The following is a 12802-nucleotide window of genomic DNA, read 5'->3' as shown; positions in this document are numbered from 1 at the left end:
TATGTTTAAGGCTCTAGTCACAGCAAAAGGAGGGTGAACACTGGGGAACACAACTGCCCTTGACCTCAAGGAAATTCTGGCCTCAGAAGAGAGGACAATATACAAGCAATTTTCTCTGACCTGGAGAAGAAATGTGGGGATAAGAAGCAAGAGAACAGACAGGGATCTGATTTAGTCTGGCAGTGAATCAAAAAGGAATGTGGAAAGCATTGATTGTAACAACATGTATGAACCTAAAAATGATCTTACTAAGTGAAGAAGTCAGACAGAGAAAGACAAATATATTACTCATATGTGGAATATAATTTTAAAAATTGATACAAATGAATTTATTTCCAAACCAGAAACAGACTTACAGATATCAAAAACAAACTTTTGGTAACCAAAGGAGAAAGGTGGCAGGGAGAGATAAATCAGGAGCTTGGGATGAACATTCACACATTGCTACATATAAATAGATAGATAACCAGCAAGGACCTACTGTATAGCACAGGGAACTCTACTCAGTACTCTCAATAACCTATCTGAGAAAAGAATCTGTAAAAAGAATGAATATGTGTGTATGTATAACTGATTCATTTTGCTGTATACCTGAAACTAACACAACACTGTACATCAACTGTACTCCAAAAATTTTTTTTAATTAAAAATAATAAAAGGAATGAGGAAAGCAGAGAACAAGGCAAGTTGAGGAAGCAAAATTTTTAGTGCAATAAGAAAGCCTACTGTGTGGGGAAGATCTTTGGAAAGAGTGAGTTACCCACTAAACTGATCAATCCCTTTTCTTTGCTGTTATAACTGATGCAATAGAGCTCAATAGTCAACATTGTCTTATGACAGCTTACAAAGTTATGAGGCTAGTACATCTTTATGTATAAAAGGACAGGGACAAATTCCTGTATGAAATGGCTGTACATTCATAACTTCTAGATGCACACATTAATTTAAATACTCTTATCCACAATGGCCACTGGCTTCCAAAAGTTTCCATGCCAATGGGTTAGAACAATTGTTCCTAAAGATCAGGTGTTCTCAAACGTCTCCCTGCTGTCAGGGAGCAGGGGAAGAAGGGGAAATTAAGGACAATTTCAAGGTTTCTGCCTCAAGTAACTGGGTGAACAGCCATTTACTCAGATGGAAAAGGCTAGAGTAATAAAAGGTTTCAGGAGAAAAGCTAAGATTTCAGTAATAGGACACTCAAGAATTTATAGGAACATCGCATTTCAGAAAGTGAAAGTGTTAGTCGCTGAATCATGTCTTGACTCTTTCCGACCCCATAGACTAACCCACCAGGCTCCTCTGTCCATGAAATTCTCCAGGGAAGAATACTGGGGTGGGTAGCCATTCCCTTCTCCCAGGGATCTTCCCAACCCAGCATTTCAGAGGTGGCCCCAAATTTAAAGATAACTTTTATCTGATGCTTGAATATCCCCTATAATTACCCCCATATTTACAGCATCACCCAGGAGCCCGTTAGACATGCAAATTCTTTGGCTCCACCCCAGACTTACTTAGAAATACAGCAATCTGTGTTTTAATAAGCCTGCCAGGCAATTCTGATGCCCACTCAAAATTTGAAAACCTCTTTTCAATAATATCTTCAAATATTCCTTCTAATCTTGAGCACCTTGTATAGTGGTATATATTATGATGGTGTCTCCAAAGGCAGCCAGCACCATCCTTAGACACCTCTTCTGAGAAGCTCTTCTAAAGAGTGAACTATGTCTAAGTGGAAACCCGGATAAAACATTCCCCAAGCTCTCACCTGGGAGACAAAATGATGACCCTTCCCCTTTAGGGCTGAACAATCAGAGACTAAATGAGATTCAGTCCCACCTATCTATTTCCCATCTAAGCTGTTGAAAAGCCCAGGTCCCTTACCTTCCCCTCGATACTTCTGCTCTCTTTCTAGCCAGGCTACACATAAGTACATTTTCACATGTTGTAAAGTTAACTCAGGAAACAGGAGTCATCAGAAAGAGGCTGGACAGATGCAGAGGACAATTAAGGCAGGAACAGCAAGATCAGACTTTGCCCAGGAAAAAGGCCAATAAAACCCTGTAAAGGACTAATCCCTGGGCCAGTCCAATGGCTGCCAGAAGTCATTTTGCCATCAGAGAATACCCCCCAACTTCCACTGTTGAATAGCACCCAGGGATATAGATACTCGCTAATATCCATTGAATGGACTCAATCTTCTGGAAAAAAGAATGTTTATTGAGTCAATATCTACTAAGTTATTCTTCTCAATGCCTTTTCACCTTTATTATTTCATTTCCTAATCAAACGATACAGAGTGGCATTATCTACATTTTAAGAAAAAGAAATATGAAAATCTGGGGCTCAGAAAGTATAATTTGCTCAAGTCTATTGCTCAAAATTCTCTAAGCCAGGCTTCAGCAATACATGAACTGTGAACTTCCAGATGTTCAAGTTGGTTTTAGAAAAGGCAGAGGAACCAGAGATCAAATTGCCAACATCCACTGAATCATAAAAAAAGCAAGAAAGTTCCAGAAAAACATCTATTTTGCTTTATTGACTATGCCAAAGCCTTTGACTGTGTGGATCACAGTAAACTGTGGAAAATTCTGAAAGAGATGGGAATACCAGACCACCTGATCTGCCTCTTGAGAAATCTGTATGCAGGTCAGGAAGCAACAGTTAGAACTGGACATGGAACAACAGACTGGTCCCAAATAGGAAAAGGAGTACGTCAAGGCTGTATATTGTCACCCTGCTTATTTAACTTCTATGCAGAGTACATCATGAGAAACGCTGGGCTGGAAGAAGCACGCGCTGGAATCAAGATTGCCGGGAGAAATATCAATAACCTCAGATATGCAGATGACACCACCCTTATGGCAGAAAGTGAAGAGGAACTAAAAAGCCTCTAGATGAAAGTGAAAGAGGAGAGTGAAAAAGTTGGCTTAAAGCTCAACATTCAGAAAACGAAGATCATGGCATCAGGTCCCATCACTTCATGGGAAATAGATGGGGAAACAGTGGAAACAGAGTCAGACTTTATTTTTGGGGGCTTCAAAATCACTGCAGATGGTGATTGCAGCCATGAAATTGTTATGACCAACCTAGATAGCATATTCAAAAGCAGAGACATTACTTTGCCAACAAAGGTCTGTCTAGTCAAGGCTATGGTTTTCCAGTAGTCATGTATGGAAGTGAGAGTTGAACTGTGAAGAAGGCTGAGCGCCGAAGAAGTGATGCTTTTGAACTGTGGTGTTGGAGAAGACTCTTGAGAGTCCCTTGGACTGCAAGGAGATCCAACCAGTCCATCCTAAAGGCGATCAGTCCTGGATGTTCTTTGGAGGGAATGATGCTAAAGCTGAAACTCCAGTACTTTGGCCACCTCATTCGAAGAGTTGACTCATTGAAAAAGACTGATGCTGGGAGGGATTGGGGGCAGGAGGAGAAGGGGATGACAGAAAATGAGATGACTGGATGGCATCACTGACTCGAAGGACGTGAGTTTGAGTGAACTCCAGGAGTTGATGATGGATGGGGAAGCCTGGCATGCTGAAATTCATGGGGTCGCAAAGAGTCGGACAGGACTGAGCGGCTGAACTCTACTGAACTAAACCAGGAAATAAACCGATTGGTAAACAAATGGCAAGACAATAAAGGGAGTTTCCTCCACCAACCATCAGCCCCACACAAGGAAGGGCAAAATATCAGTAGGGCAGAGAAAGGTGCAGGAAAGCAGAACAGAAATATGCCTATGAGAGTCACTTCCTTCTGCCTCTTTTTTCACCGAATATAAAGAAACTAGTCCTCCTTTCCCTCAGTAATCCCTGCTTCCACCCCACTTCAATCATTCACTGTCAAGGTCACAACTCAACCTTGGCATTTCCATAGCTGCACCTCCTCCATAACCTGGGTTTCCCCAGCTTCCACATATCCTACTTCTCCTCCTAAGTCCTACAGTTCTCAACTCCGACTGGACCTACAACCCATCAATCTCCCATCTCTTCACTGCCCCCCGACTCCCTGCCTCCATGACTCTTACACTCCACGGTAAAATCACCAAATTCACTATCACCAAAATCAGTATCAACTCCCTGGTTCAGCTCTCACCTCAGTGTGCTATCTGACAAAATCTCAACCCTGATTTAACCCAACCAGCTGCTATTTCCTTCCTAAATAGCCATCTAGCAGTTGCGTTTCATTTCACTAATCTATACTGTTTCTCAATTTCTATGTAACTATATCATGTTTTTTCCTTTTTGACCACACAGTCTGGTGTGTGGGATCTTAGTTCCCTGACCAGGGATCAGACCTGTGGCCCCTGCATTGGAAGCATGGAGTCTTAACTACTAGACCACCAGGGAAGTCCCAGCTATGTTTTATCTTTTCCTCTCTCTGCAAACCCACGTACCTCCCTCCCCAATTCTCACCTAAGGAGCTTGCTTCCTGTTTTCTTGAGAAATCAAATGTAGTCAGAAGAGAATTACAAGCTCTGACCAAACACTAGACCTTTCTGTGACCATAGACTGCCTTCTGTCCAGTTACTATAGAGGAAATATCCAGGCTCCTTCTACCTGGCACCTGATTCCACCCCCTCATCTACACTTTCCCATTTCCTGGTTTTTCACAATCTACTGAATTATCCCCAAGAGCACCCAAACATATTATACTTTCTTCCCACTGCAAAATGAAACCCTCTTCTGACCCCAGAACCACCTGGAGATGCTGCCCTATTCCGCTACTCCTCTTTACAGAGATGATCTCCTCAAACTAATTTCTGCTTGTTGTCTCAAATTACTCTCCCATTGCCTTTTTTTTTTTTTTTTTTGCTACCCCTTAAGGCATGCAGGATCTTAGTTCCCTGAACAGGGATCAAACTCATGCCTCTTGCAATGGAAGTACAGTCTTGACCACTGGACCATCAGGGAAGTCCCTCCCATCTATTCTGAATTCGTTGTAATCATATTTTTACACCTATTCACTAGAATCATTCTTATCAAAGTCCCAATGACTCCACATTGCTAAATCTGAAACCAAAAGCTTGGCCTCTGTGCACTGATACCAAATTGAATCTTGGAGACAGAGTTTTGGTTGAAGTAAAAAAGAATAGCTTTATTGCTTTGCCAGGCAAAAGGGGACACAGGGACTCATGTCCCTCAAAAACTATGTGTTCCCACCAGGGAGGTTTTATAGCAATGGTTCAAGGGTGGGGTTGCTGATAAGATTAGGGTGTGTTCAGGGCTTGCACTTCCTTGGTCTCAGGTAATTTCTCAAGTCCTGCTCAGTTTCAATAGCTCCAAAAGTCTTAACACATTCCACCATTAATTTAAAAGTGTAAGTCCAAAGTCTCATCTAAATCAGCCATGGATGAGATTCCAGATGTGAACCTGTGAAATCAACCGTGTTATACGCTTCCAAATTGCAATGGTAGCACTGGCTTAGGATAAGCCTTTAAAATTGTCCTGCCATATTGCACTCAGGGCCTTTGGAGTTGGAGCAGAGTGGGAGGCAGCAGATCTCCAAAATGCCTTCTGGATCATTCTTCCATTCATGTTTTGTCATGGACAACAGATCTTGGCTCTTCTGTTTGGACATCTGACTATTGTCTTGATGAATAGCGCCTAATTTCCATTGAGATTGTCCATCTAAACTAATCTCCTTACAATTGGTTTGGAAATTTCCTCAACCAAACCAAATCTAGTTTCATTGCTTTCAAGTTCTGCCTTCCACAAAACACCAGGTCAGGAACATAATTCAGTCAAGTTCTTTGCCAGCACCTCCAGGATAAGATTAGACTTCTGACAGCGGCATTCAAGGCCCTGATCAAGGGCTTGCTTTTTAAGATGTTCAGTGTCAATCCTCCAGCCTGTCTGGACTCCTGCCTTTGATTTGCCACCTTCAGGCATATATGCACTCGTTCATCAAACACCAAGCCACAGCCTCTTGCAGATAAGAATCAGATCCAACCCCTTAGGGACTCAGAGCCTCATCAGGAAGGGTAGACCTATATAGAGATAACAGTAGCACAGGGATAACTAAGACCAAGGCCACTGCTGCTGCTAAGTCACGTCAGTCATGTCCGACTCTGTGCGACCCCATATATGGAAGCCCACCTGGCTCCTCTGTCCCTGGGATTCTCCAGGCAAAAACACTGGAGTGGGTTGCCATTTCCTTCTCCAATGCATGAAAGTGAAAAGTGAAAGTGAAGTCGCTCAGTCATGTCCGACTCTTAGCGACCCCATGGACTATAGCCTACCAGGCTCCTCCATCCATGGGATTTCCCAGGCAACAGTACTGGAGTGGGTTGCCATGGCCTTCTCTGAAGACCAAGGCCACAGAGAGGTTCAAATAAAATGATGCCATGAAATTATGATGTTATGGGAGTTTGGAACAGAACAGTGTCGAGAAAGCAAACATTTCTTTTTGTTCAGTGACAGCAAATTTTCTTAAGGGGCAACTCAACTATCTTTGGATCTTTAGAGGTATGAGAAGTGAGTCCCTCCTTCCACTCAAGGGCCTGGCCAAGCTGGGGAGGCTGAAAGAGGCTGCCTCATCATGTGGGAAGAATCTATTCTGGGGGCAACACGAAGGGGCCATGAAGCCCAGGAACAGACAGAAAAGAAAAGTGAGAGAAGAAGGGAGGGGGTCCTGGAAATGTGGAGGATGTCCAGGGTGCTAGAGAAAACCTGCTTTGAATTCTCTGTTCTGGGAAAGGGTTAGGGACTAAGATCAGAGACACCTACTACCCAAGGTTAAATTCGTTGCTCTGCTTTGCTGCACTGCCCTTGCTACCAAGCTTTATTCCCTACCCCCAATTTTGGTACATTTCTGCCACGTGGAACTTTTTCCTGTAACTAAAGATTAAAGAAAATCATGGTCCATTTGTTTTCCAAACTGCTTGTAACAAGTATCACAAACTGGGTGGCTTAAACAACAGAAGTGTATCACCTGCAGTTAGGTTAGTTCTTTCTGAGGATGTGATAGATGGCCAGGTCCATGCTTCTTGCCTAGCTTCTGGTGGTTTGCTGGCAATCTATAGGATTCCTGGCTTGTAGATGTATCACCCTAGTCTCTGCTTTCATGTTCCCATCATGTTCTCCCTGTGTGTACATCTGCCTCTGTCCAAATTTGCCCTTTTTATGAGGATACCAGTCCTGCTGGATTAAAGACCATCTCAAAGACCTAATTCTAACTTGATTACTTCTGTAATGAAAGTGAAAGTGAAGTCGCTCAGTTGTGTCTGACTCTTTGCGACCCCATGGACTGCAGCCCACCAAGCTCCTCCATCCATGAGATTTTCCAGGCAAGAATAACTGGAGTGGGTTGCCATTTTCTTCTCCAGGAGATCTTCCCCACCCAGGGATTGAACCCAAGTCTCCCGCATTGTAGACAGACGCTTTACCGTCTGAGCCACCAGGAAAGTCAAAGTGAAAGTGAAAGTCACCAAGTCGTGTCTGACTCTTTGAGACCCCATGGACTATACAGTCCATGGAATTCTTCAGCCAGAATACTGGAGTGGGTAGCCTTTCCCTTCTCCAGGGGATCTTCCCAACCCAGGGATCAAACCCAGGTCTCCCGCATTGCAGGCGGATTCTTTACCAGCTGAGCCACAAGGGAAGCCCATCTGTAATGAACCTGCCTCCAAATAAGGTTGCATTATGAGGTACTGAGCGATTGAACTGACTGGTGAGGTATTGGAGGTTGTTGTCGTTGTTCAGTTGCTAAGTTGTGTCCAACTCTTTGTGGCCCCATGGACTGCAGCATGCGAGGTTCCCTTGTCCTTCACTATCTCCCGGAGTTGGTTCAGTCATGTCCATTGAGTCAATGATGCCATCTAACCATCTCATCTTCTGTCACCCCCTTCTCCTTTTGCCTTCAATCTTTTCCAGCCTCAGGGTCTTTTCCAATGAGTCGGCTCTTTGTGTCAGGTGGCTGACGTATTGGAGCTTCAGTATCAGTGCTTCCAATGAGTATTCAGGATTGATTTCCTTATGGATTGACTGGTTTGATCTTCTTCATGTCCAAGTGACTCTAACATATTTGGGCAGCGGGATGTTGCAGAAAGAGATCTAGTTCAACCTTTAACAAAGAGCTGTGTTTCATGACTGATTTCTTTCAGGTTGGAGAAACAGCTGGAAAAGGGAGGTATGACCTAGATCAGAAATGTATAAAGCATGAAGTTGAGGCAAGAGGTGACTAAGAAAAGCGTACTCCACAACCCAAGTCCTCCAAGTTGTTGGGAGTGAGACCACAATATGTATAATGGGGCTTTAGCTAGCCCATAGTCTTGTAGAATCTGGAATCACAAAACACACCTCAGAGGAAACCTAAGACAGTGGAGCACAGTTTATTACACCAGCGGGTCCAAGGGGAATCAGTTCCCAACAAGGACCCCGGATGATTTTGGAGGACTCGATTTTATACCCTCTGCTACATTACTCGGAGAAGGCAATGGCACCCCACTCTAGTACTCTTGTCTGGAAAATCCCATGAATGGAGGAGCCTGGTGGGCTGCAGTCCATGGGGTTGCTACAAGTTGGACACGACTGAGCAGCTTCACTTTCACTTTTCACTTTCCTGCATTGGAGAAGGAAATGGCAACCCACTCCAGTGTTCTTGCCTGGAGAATCTCAGGGACGGGGGCGCCTGGTGGGCTGCCATCTGTGGGGTCGCACAGAGTTGGACACAACTGAAGCAACTTAGCAGCAGCAGGAGCAGCTACATGACTGGGTACACATTAGTAATCAGTTTTACAACGTACAGGGGTGGAAGAATTAACAATTACAACACACAGGTGCAGGCACTGTTGTTAATCTAACTGAGATAACCTGACTTTTACTTCCACTCTGTGTTTGCCATCTGTTAGGAGGGGGTTTCCTGTTTTTTCTTTAATGATGGTTAACAGGCTTCAGGCCCAGTTCTCATCCTGCCTTAAGATGGCTGACAGTCTTTAAGATGGAATTCCTCTTGCCCTCCTCCCAGCAGCCCCAACGATAGTAACCTAAAGGAAAAGCTGATCCTACAAGGCTGCAATAATCAGAACGCATCCCCAGGCAGTTGACATTTGAGTCTCAAGGAGATTTATTTTCACTGGAAAGTGTAAGGACGTCTTCATGGAAGACAGGTTTCAAGATGTGTCTTGAAGAGTTAGTTTGCTGTTGTTCAGTTGTTCAGTTATGTCTGACTATTTAGGACCCCATGGACTGCAGCATGCCAGGCTTCCCTGTCCTTCACCATCTCCCAGTCCTTCACCATCTCCCATCTCCCATCTTCACCATGTCCATTGATTCGGTGATGCCATCCAACCATCTCATCCTCTCTCGTCCCCTTCTCCTCCTGCCTTCAATCTTTCGTAGCATCAGGGTCTTTTCCAGTGAGTCAGCTCTTCACATCAGGTGGCCTAAGTATTGGAGCTTCAGCATCAGTGTTCCAATGAATCACCAGGGTGGACATTTTAGAGGAGGAAAACAATAATTTTCCTTTTCTACTCTTCTAAATTCTCAGCTGGGGCCCCTGAAACAAAAGACAGATTAACAAGAGAAAAACAGAAGTTTATCACATAAATTGGCTCATCACTTCATGGCAAATAGATGGGGAAACAATGGAAACAGTGGCTGACTTTATTTTTTGGGGCTCCAAAATCACTGCAGATGGTGATTGAAGCCATGAAATTAAAAGATGCTTACTCCTTGGGAGGAAAGTTATGACCAACCTAGACAGCATATTAAAAGGCAGACACATTACTTTGTCAACAAAGGTCCGTCTAGTCAAGGCTATGTTTTTTCCAGTGGTCGTGTATGGATGTGAGAGTTGGACTATAAAGAAAGCTGAGCACCAAAGAATTGGTGCTTCTGAACTGTGGTGTTGGAGAAGACTCTTGAGAGTCCCTTGGACTGCAAGGAGATCCAACCAGTCCATTCTAAAGGAGATCAGTCCTGGATGTTCATTGGAAGGACTGATGTTGAAGCTGAAACTCCAATACTTTGGCCACCACATGCGAAGAGCTGACTCATTGGAAAAGACCCTGATGCTGGGAAAGATTGAGGGCAGGAGAAGAAGAGGACGACAGAGGACTAGATGGTTGGATGGCATCAGCAACTCAATGGGCATGAGTTTGGGTAAACTTCGGGAGTTGGTGATGGACAGGGAGGCCTGGCGTGCTGCAGTTCATGGGGTCACAAAGAGTCAGACACGACTGAGCAACTGAACTGAACTAAACTGTGTACCTAGAAGACATGTAGTGGAAAATGAGTAACACTCAAAGTTAACTCAAAATTCAGGCTTAAATCCCATCTTCTGCTCCAGAGAAAAGAGAGGAAGATGTGAGGAGGCTGATTATGGGAGGTAAACAAGAGGACGCTTAAATGACACAGATTTAAGGTATTCCTTCTCTGCAGGAAAGAGTTTCTTGTGATTTTGTCATCCTTTCCTTCCTGGTACAGTGAGAAAGGCATCCTTACAAATGAAGTCTTCCTTTATAAAGGTATGTTTCTCTTACAAAAAGGTAACTTCTGTTTTCAGAGATTTTCCTATGTCTGCTCTTCCTCAAAGTAATCAGTCCAAAACACAGTTGACCCTTGAACAACATGGGTTTGAACTGCACAGGTACACTTATCTGCTGATCTATTTCATTGCAGTACTGCACAACCCAAGGTTGGTTAAATCCACAGATGTGGAACCTCAGATACAGAGGGTTGACTCTAAATTATACCCAATTTTCAACTATGTGGAGTGTTGGTTCTTCTAGGCCCTGAGTTGTTCAAGGTTCAACCAACTGTAATTATTATTATGCCAAAGAGGCATATTTTGGAGTAGAATTTTCTGCTACAGTGAGTGGGCTGCTCACATCTGGTGGCTAAAGTATTGGAGCTTCAGCTTCAACATCAGTCCTTCCAATGAATGTTCAGGACTGATTTCCTTTAGGATTGACTTGTTTGATCTCCGTAGGATCAAAGGTATATATGTATCAATCCCAGTCTCCCAATTCCTCCCATCCCTCCCCCTTTCCCCTTGGTGTCCATACATTTGTTCTCTACATCTATGTCTCTATTTCTGCTTTGCAAATGAGATCACCTATACCACTTTTCTAGATTTTACATCTATGTGTTAATACCAGATATTTGCTTTACTCTTTCTGATTTACTTCACTCTGTATGACTCTTCACTCTGTGTGGGTTCTCCAGGTCCATCTATGTCTCTACAAATGACTTCATTTCATGCTTTTTTATGGCTGAGTATCCATTGTGTATATGTACTGCATCTTCTTTATCCATTCTTCTGTTGGTGGATGTTTAGGTTGCTTTCCTGGCTAATTATATAGTGCTGCTATGAACACTGGGGTGCATGAATCTTTTTGAATTATGGTTTTCTCTGAGTATATGCCCAGCAGTGGGATTGCTGGGTCACAAGGTAGTTCTGTTTTTAGAACTGCCATGCTCTTTTAAGGAGCCTCCATACTGTTCTTCATAGTGGTTGTATCAATTTGCATTCCCACCAACTGTGCATGAGGGTTTCCTTTTCTCTACACCCACTCCAGCATTTATTGTTTGTAGATTTTTTGATGATGGCCATTATGACCAGTGTGAGGGGGTACCTCACTGTAGTTTTGATTTTCCTGACACCTTTTAACATGCACCTGTGCCTCTGGTTCACACTCTTCTGGAATAGACTGTGCCTTTTGTGCAGCTTTAACCTGACCCTCCTTTCAAAGTCCACTCTTGGTTGGATGTCCTATTCAATGTCCAGCCACTCACAAACCTCCAGAGACCAGCCCAAATCTTTGACATGTCTTCCACCTACTTTATCACTGATGGCCTGGTTCTTTGTTTGTTTCCAGCCATAACTTGTACAGGCACAACTCAGAGATGTTGTGGGTTTAGTTCCGGACCCCTTCCAAAAAGTAAATATCCTACTGAATTTTTTGATTTCCCAGTGCAACTAAAAGTTGTGTTTATGCTGCACCATAGTCTATTAAGTGTGCAATACCATTATGTCTAAAGGAATATACCATAATTTTAAAATAATGCTGCTGAGAAAATAGTGCTACAGACTTACTCAATGCAGGGTTACCACAAACCTTCAATTGATTAAAAAAAAAAAGCAATATCTGGCAATCACAATGAAATGAGGTATGCCTGTACTATGATTATCTGACAATGGTTAGATTCTACCTTGCCAAGTCATTATAAACGTCTAGAAATCTATATACCTCAGCATGTAACATACCATCTGACACACAGAAGACACTCAGTAAATACTTGTTAATTACTTCCTCAATTGCTTATAAACCTATTGGCTTATGAGATCTTAGTGGCCCACTTCTCAAAGGCCCATGGAACCGCATTCCTACCCAATCAAGGCCATAAATATTCTGAAGGTCAAATGAGCTCAACTCAGAAGCCAGAGAATGGATTCATTGTTTGACTCAAAGTGAAATTGCAAACAAGACTTTGGAGCTTCAAAGAGAAACCAAATGTTCTTTTATCAGAAATTTCTAGGCCAGGTTTCAGAGGCCCACAGGATCAGAAGAAGGAGCATTGAAAGGCTCGCCTGGTCGACCAGGTAAGACATCTATGACTTCCTCTCCTTGGGCCTCACAGAAACTGGACCATACTAGGGGAGGCATGGGGCCTAGATGGGCCCTGAGTAGGGTCTCTGGGGAAACGCCATAAGTCAGGGATCTGTATATAATGCATATACCTTTTTATAAAAGCATTTAAGATAAGCCAGCACAGTCCACAGAGACAGAATTTGCAACCACCTAACCTTGCAGATGCAGAGTCTGGCCAGCTAAGGAGGTAAGAAGAAACAGAACAGATTTCAG

This window comes from Bos grunniens, chromosome 29 (genome assembly GCF_055505025.1).
Source record: "Bos grunniens cultivar Pamir isolate PY7600 chromosome 29, Bosgru_T2T1.0, whole genome shotgun sequence".
Classification (NCBI taxonomy): Eukaryota; Metazoa; Chordata; class Mammalia; order Artiodactyla; family Bovidae; genus Bos; species Bos grunniens.
This window is presented reverse-complemented; position numbering follows the sequence as displayed.